We start from the raw sequence: 8243 nt of genomic DNA on the forward strand, positions 1-8243 counted from the left end.
GTGACGAAAAATAATTTCGTCACCAATGAAATTACTTCAGCGACGAAATTTTGTCACCAATAAAACAACATTTTGTCGCCAAAAATTTTCATTTTCGTCACCAAATAGTTTTTCAATACCATATTTATAACTTTAGTTGACGAATAAATTTGTCACGCATGTTGATCATTGATGAGGAAATAATTTCGTCACAATAAGATGTAAAGATGACGAAATTTTTCGTCTTCAAAAGTCATAATTTTGTCACCAATAAAACAATATTTTGTCGCCAAAAATTCTCATTTTCGTCACCAAATAGTTATTCAGTACCATATTTATAATTTTAGTTGACGAATAAATTTGTCACGCATGTTGATCATTGATGAGGAAATAATTTCGTCACAATAAGATGTAAAGGTGACGAAATTTTTCGTCTTCAAAAGTCATACATGGTTGACGAAATATATTTCGTCACAAATATATATATACGTGACGAAATTTTTAGTCACCAAACAACAAAATAAATAAAAACTTTCATATATAAACTGCAGTAAATTTTGTCACAAAAAAAGTTTATTGGTGACGAATAATCACTTTGTCATAATAACAAGTACAAATGACGAAACAAATTCATCACTAAACTGGTTCCATATTTTATATTCAATTTAAATTATTATTTCACAAATATCCCTGCTCATATCCCAATAGCCTTTTAATTGTACTAAGAAATCCACTAGCTATTATACAGCACTCCACAAAAAAATTCACTAAACAATTTATTTTATAAATCAAAATATATCCATCAAACAACCTTAATAATAATCCATTAAGTATCACAAAAAAACCATCAAAGTAAATCCCAAAATAAACTAACGTGGAGTCCACCAAAAAAAATCAACACTCAATCTTAATTTGCAACTACAACTAAGCATCAGTTTAGGAAAAAAATTCAACAGTTGATCTTCATTTGCAAGTATGCTTCCGAACGTCATCAAAACCAATCTACAAAAAAAATAAACAAGGCAAACATTAGCATAGAATGTATATATAAAAAGTTTATTATAATAGCAAAGTTTTATTATAAACTTAAAGCCAAATATCAGAAACTTAACAAATATACAAAACTATTCTCAAGATCACAAGCTTGAAGTTATTTGAATAGAAATTAACAGAGATTAACTAAAAAGATGAATACCATGCTCATTCCCACCCATGGGCTTTGCAATGATCACCTTAACATGGCAATTCACTGTATCCCTAGAATTATGCTCGGATCAAAAACTGGCTGTGACCCACGGACAGCAGCCAAACCAGTTATAACACTACAACATCTCATGGTAAGAACCAAAGCATGCAGTCAATGAGAATGGGAAGGAACAAATATTGTGGCTGCTGCACAAATGGGATTTAAAAAAATTTTGAAGAGAGAGAGAGAGCAACAACCTATAATGCAAAAAATGGAAAACTGGACCATTAGCTTGGTGAGTTGTGACAGCAATGACCAAAATGGATGTAGATAATAAGCTTATTATTTTTAACATTAGCATTAAAAGGCCACGCACAAAACCTAAAAACAGCTCCCTTCTAAATTTAGAAAATAATACACACTGCTATACGTATTATTTTGTTTTAACATTGATTGCTTCCTTTTTTTTTTTTTTTTGATCAACAATCATGTGCTCTTTACAGCACTGAGAAGCGGGTTGAAGGCTTCCAACAAGGTTTAGTTCCCTCTGTTTACAATAAAACTGTCAATGACATTTTTCCCGTTAAAAACTAAATAAAGAAATAAAAATTAACCCGAAGGACAAAAAGATATGGAGAGGAAGACAAGATAGGCAAAGTTTGTAACATCAATTGACAGTTATTGGTGCAACGATTTATTATAACATGGAGTAACATGCATGTAAATCTCTAGCATTTGGAAAATTCAATTTCGTGGTTTTCATTGGAATGAAATTGCTGTAGGAATGTCATCTAATTTTCTGCAGCCATTTTACAATTATAGACAAGTTTATATAATTAGCAAAGTTTTGGAGAACCAAATATTGAAATCGACAAACATTCTCTTCACATCAGGTGTAGGAACATGATGACACCTAACCTCCGGTAAAATTAAAGCTCAATAACATACAATCACCTACCCTTTTGCATAGATCACCTGTCATATAGCATTAAAGCTTATTTCATCCTTCACGTTGATGTGCCGCCAACCTGACAGTCTGGTTACAAGAAATATTTAGCACTGGACAGAATGGAAGTGCAGTTTAATAGGTTTCTCAAAAAATATGAACATTAACAAATTTAATTTGATGAATCAAACAAATAAAGGGTCCTCTCTATGGTCTATAAGGATCTCCAGTAAGGCATGAACTTTCTAGCGAGCTACAACAAAATAAATTTTTAGAAAAACAACGCTCAATTAGTACACATTAATGTGTGTTTGGGAGGGGAAAGATTTAGTACACACCTAACCTTTGGCATAATGCATAAAGTTGAGGTCTTAAAACAAACACAAAAATGAGCCTTCAAATTTAATTTCCAAAACAGGAATTGTAAGCATGTTATGTATATTACTAATCATGACCAAGAACAAACAGCGCCCAAAACATTGTCCGCTGGGCAGCCCAGTAAAAAGGCCAAACAACCGAACTATCAAAGCAATCTGCCAATGCAGCTAATCCAAAAACCACAATAACATCCCTACTCACATAACTAATAAATCACCACGGGTTCTTGACCTAGCAGTGGCTAGGAATGGCTGCTCGAATCTCTGCTATCCTAAATGGAGCAGTGGCTAGGAATGACAGAATTGTTCAAAAAGCAGGAAGAAACAAAAGTAAATAACAAACTAATGAGGGCAATGTTATGGAACAAACAACTGCCTCATCAAGAAATTAGAGATTTGTTCACTTCACTGCATCAAACAATAGTGGGGAAAAAGAACAAAAAAATTAAAAGAAATGCCAAACAGAAATAAGATTTCAAAGGCTCAATCATCTTTAGGCTTAAATTTGACTCCAAAGCAATCAGAAAACACATGAGAATCATAAGAATTTAGAACACAGATACACAACACATATAAGTTAACGTATATGTGTATATAAAGGGAGAGAAAAGAGATGGAGAAGATTCAAAAAATAGTCAACTTTTTCCTTCCCTCTCTCTTTTCCTTTTCGAGTTCTCAGCACCCAAGCAATGAGAAGACATCTTACCTCTTTTCAAGATTTATAACTCGTTTATATTACATTGTTAAATGGAGAAACACTACTTGTTTTCTCGTTTCCCTTGACCACCCTCTCTCATTCCTGTCTCCAATATTCTCTCTCTCTCTCTCTCTCTCTCTCTCTCTCTCACACACACACACACACACATACATTATCTTTCATTAACAAACACTAATATCTATGTCCCTTCTCTCTTTCTAATCTCTATTCTTTTTACTGATCTCTTTCCCACTTTCTTCCTAATTTTCTAGAAACCTCACTCCTCCCACAACTTAAATTCGGTAGAAACCCACACATTTGAAGGTTGTTGGTAGTGCCGTTTTTGAACAATGGTAAGCCTCACCCACCCTTGGCAACAACATTGGCTTTGAAAAATGGTCGATCTCTGGTCTCTTTTCTATTCCTCTATGTTTCTCTAAGATCTATATGCTTTACCTGATTCATAGAATCAGAGATGAAAGTATATATATGTATTGATTAGGTTTTTGAGGAAGAAGAAAAAAAATGCTAGTTTCCTCAAATTTGTTACTGACCGAAATCTGACAGATAAGAACGGTTTCAAATGATACAGTTTCGCAATAACATTCGGTCGATTACGATTCATGAGATTTCTAACCCGATAGAGTCGGTTCGAATGGCAGGTAAAGAGCAAACCTGAGCCAAACCGATAATCCGAATGCCAAACATCTTGTCCTACTACATGCACCATGCAAGACCATCTTGTCCTACAGAAATCGAACATCTCTAATAACTAGTAGTTATATGGTAAAATTGAGATGAAACTCACTGCTCGTTTTGGCAGACCAACAGCCCAACTTACAAGACAATAGACCACCCCAACCAGGAGATGTATAATTGAGACAAAGCTGCAAAAAGGGGAAAAATGATCTTTTAATTATCACAACGTTTGAGAGCTGCAAAGAGAGCTTAATAACACAATCTAACTTCACTATTTATAAGGCCCTAACTCATTCAGAAAAGGTAACTTACTATGGATATGGAAAATAATTATAAACTTTCTTGTTCAAAATATTGAAAATGACATTTAGGAAGTACCTGCGTAGAACAATAAACTAGATAATCCGCAAATGAATTTTGTATGCAGCAATTAGTGTTAAGAACAATTTACTAAAAATATTTACAGCCCACACAACAAAGAGAGTAGGGGTAATAAGGTTAAGTATCACATTTGCTTCAGCTGGAGTTATAAATCAATCACAATACAAAAATAATTTGTTAAAAATCAATCAAGACTTGAGAATAAGATTGAGCATCCCAAATCGTAAGGCATTCCACTGAGATAATAATTCCAGCCTAATCCAACAACCTCAAATGGCAAGTTGAGCACCAGACCAAAAACATAATCACAAGCTATCATATAAGAATTTACCATATATTGTCATGCAAAATTCTGAAGTGAATGCCCTAGTGCAATGAAAGTTGCAATTTACAACAGTCTACAATCTATCTTATCTAACTTATCCAAAATCATAGCAGAATAATCAACTGTCAACAACTACCAAGAATTTGAAAAGTGTAACAGCAATAATGAAAAATCATAAAAAGTCCAGAATGATAACTTCATGTATTACAGCTACCTTGAAAAATATGGCTTAGGCTATGTATTCCTCAACATGCATCCACTTAGTAGATAACCACTTGTTTCCTTGTATGCACGAAGAAATTATAATAACATAATGAAGTTTTCAAGTACTTTAAGATCGTTTATTGAAAGTATGATATCTTACTTGAAGGAATGCGTGAACATTTAGTTCATTTGCAGCCATCATATCAGCCTTAACACCACCAACTTGTTGTCTAGGATAAACCTTCATCATTAGCATGACATTAAGAACAAAATATGGTAATTTTAAATAACTCAGTTGAATAGAAGCTAGTGCAAAAGAAATTGTTGGAGTTCCTACTAATACATCCAAATGCACAATTCATGTAGTCAAGTAGTCTAAGAGTATACAGCAATGAAAACTTTCCATAAAAAGCAACCGGCCTGCACATTTTAAACTTTTATTAATAGAAATTTGAAGAACAAAATCCAATTTTCGACAGATGCTACACAAAATAGAACCTAAATAGCTAGTTTTCCTCCTTTTTTCCGAAAAAGTAAAATAATAATAACAATGCTATAGCCTACAAGACATCTATAGTAATTGAAAGTAAAAACAAATGAAAAGGAAATACACAAGGACAAAATTTGTCATAGGGATGAACTAAGACAATGTTTAACTCAAGGAAATTGAAAAGGAAAAAAATACTAGATTATTGATTTCATTAGCAAAAGAGAGGCTTGAGTAATTGAGCGAGTCATCACTACACATGTCCCAAACTTACTGTAAATGTATGTTGTTGTTTGGCCGCACCATAGCTTTTCTTAACAACTCTCCCAGTAATAGTTCTCTTTCCAAGAAAACTTCCACTCCTTGTCATTTTATCAAACCTGTTTGGATATAAACCTGTACGGAATTAGCTCCTTCATTTACCGAGCAAATATGATTTACAAACTACGGTGGAAATCAAGAGATTCATATACATAAGGAAAACAAGAGCTGAAACAAGTGAGTTACTTCTTGTAGAAAATGACAATATTATTTGAGAAACAAGACATTTAATAAAAGATCAGATACTAAGCACGACACAACATTTCCCACCTAAAATCCAAGCAAATGATTGAAAATCTAGTTTGCAAGCATGGGAAAAACAAACCCACATCTAAAGTTTTGAAAGTATGTACTAAAAATTTGCTATAGTTGTAAGGCAAGAGAATTACGTCAATTATCATCGAAAATCATGTCCGATATGGCCCACCATTCCAAAATACATCAAGCAGGTCCGGATGCTAACCTAAATCCAGAATCATGAGCACAGCCATTGAAACTTCAAAATGCGGGTCTACTCCTTACATAGTTCATTTACTTTAGTACTATTTTCCCTTTAGAAATAAAGTTCAGACACATACCAAATGTAACTCCATCTGTCGTTTGCATGGTTCCTACAATGCAACCATTAGTAATCATACACATACACATACTTCAGACATTAGACTCCCCCCGAACTTTCCCCATTATCAGTATGATGAATTGCAGCACCAAGTGCATCCCTAGAAAAATTTGATACATGGGAAAATTTGATTACAGCACCACATTTCCATTTCTCAAAAAGGGGAAGGGAAAAAAAAAATTAAAGGTAAAGAAAAAAAAATTAAATGAATTACATTACAAAATGGACACTAATTTACACAAAAATAGGACGTTTGGGAGTAATGGTATGACTTGAAACAAAAATGTTAGTGCATCGATCATATGTACTATGCTCTCTCTATTTCATAATCTGAGTTGGGCATATCAGAAATTTGCAAGGAGAAGAGTAGGCAACATCTCAAGGAGCCTTGTTACAGAGAATATAGAGGTTTATTCAGTCAACCTCATTTGCGCTCTTAGCCCACCTGTCTGTCCTCCAGAGTATAAGAGAGGCCTGTTAGGTAAAGCCTGAACTTTTTGCATTTTCTGGTTTGTGTTTCTATATTTTGTCAAACCCATTGATAATCAGTTTTGAGTCTTTTTCAATATAAAATAACCAAGATGATCCCTAAACCATAAAAAGGAAAACACCACAGAATGCAAACAAACTTCTATAGTTCTATTATACGAGCTGACAAACTTCAGTTTTGAGTAAAAATCTTTTTTAGAGCCCATATTTAACTTATACCACATGTAAACATGGGCTCAGAATCCTAGGCAAATCATGAAAATGTTTATAAACTGCTCCCAAAATTATCATTGGCGTCCAAGAGAATGCTATTAATCAAATTCTAACTATTACCATGAATGGGAATTATGAACTAAAATGGCATCACTTGCAACACAATTAAAAATGCCTTACTGACCAGGCTGAGAGCTGTTGTGCCCAGCAGCAGCAAATACAGTTTACCCTGCAATGGTTTCAAAATTCAAGTTACATTCTCTAATTGCAATTACACAGGATAAAACCACACACCAAAACTATGATTGCAGTTACATTCCTATTGAGCCAAAAACAGAGTTACAACCGTGGATATACAGGGGTCGAATCCAAACAAGAAGACAAATGAATTTTCGGATGGGTTTGACCAAAAACAGACACCCGAGTTCTCTTTCAAATTCAAGTTTCCAACTTTTGAAGAATTCAATCTGAACAGGAAAGAAAATGGGGGTTCTTCAGCTTTGAAGCAGCCCCAGATACAAGCATCGCTAAGTACAAGTTCAAGCCTATAGCCAAGTGTTCTAGTATATATATATATATATATATAACAACAGCAACAGCAGCCTCTCACAGCGAAAGGAAGAGAAGAGAGATGAGATGAGTGCCTTACCGTCGAACTAGTCTCGCCACCGAAGATATGAGTGCACCGTTCGCCTCTCACAGCAATTGATTTTGATCCTCTCTCTATTTTGAGTGCATCGTTCGGTTGTGATCCTCTCTCTGTTTTGGGACATTGCCATAAAGCTTTGAAGAACCTTGAAAGGGCTTCAGGACCGTCGTGTTCGCCTTCAATCACCACAGTTATTCGGTTAATTAGCAATCAATCAGAACAAGGTTTAAAGAACCCCTTTCCCCTTCCAACGAATTTTGGATCCCTATTTCTTGTCTCTCTCTTTCTTCTACATTACTTTATCATTATAACCCACTAGAACCAAAGAGGCAAGAGTCAGTGTATCTTGTTAATTAAACAACAATAAAGGGATAGAAGAATTGTAAATGCCACAATAGCACTGAAAAGAGCGAAAAATCCATATTCATGGCTTTAATAACCCAATAAACATATTGGCGATCCCTAATCAAGATACATAAAATACATTTTAACATATTGGCAATCCCTAATTGAGGTACATAAAATATATTTATCTAGAATTTATATATGCCCTTGATCTTTATTTTTTTAGTAAATCTGTTACATTTAATATTTCCCGTTAATTGCATATAAAGCAAATAGCATGAACGAGTTATTAACTTAACAAATCTATATTCAAGCACTCATTTTTT

At 34.0% G+C, this 8243-nt stretch overlaps 1 long non-coding RNA gene across 2 annotated transcripts; it reads right to left on the reverse strand.

Annotated features, from left to right (window-relative positions):
- Window positions 1-826: 826 nt before the first annotated feature.
- LOC145790989 (uncharacterized) lies at window positions 827-4002 on the reverse strand. Of its 2 annotated transcripts, XR_014330510.1 has the most exons (3): window positions 3861-4002; window positions 1175-2201; window positions 827-981 (listed from the first exon to the last, which is right to left on the reverse strand). It is a non-coding gene; the product is annotated as an uncharacterized LOC145790989 (long non-coding RNA). The 2 variants fall into 2 exon arrangements; XR_014330509.1 differs by lacking the exon at window positions 3861-4002 and having other exon boundaries at window positions 1175-3037.
- Between the last annotated feature and the right edge of the window lie 4241 nt (window positions 4003-8243).

Source organism: Camellia sinensis, chromosome 5, assembly GCF_055761805.1.
Source record: "Camellia sinensis isolate YWXY chromosome 5, ASM5576180v1, whole genome shotgun sequence".
Lineage (NCBI taxonomy): Eukaryota > Viridiplantae > Streptophyta > Magnoliopsida > Ericales > Theaceae > Camellia > Camellia sinensis.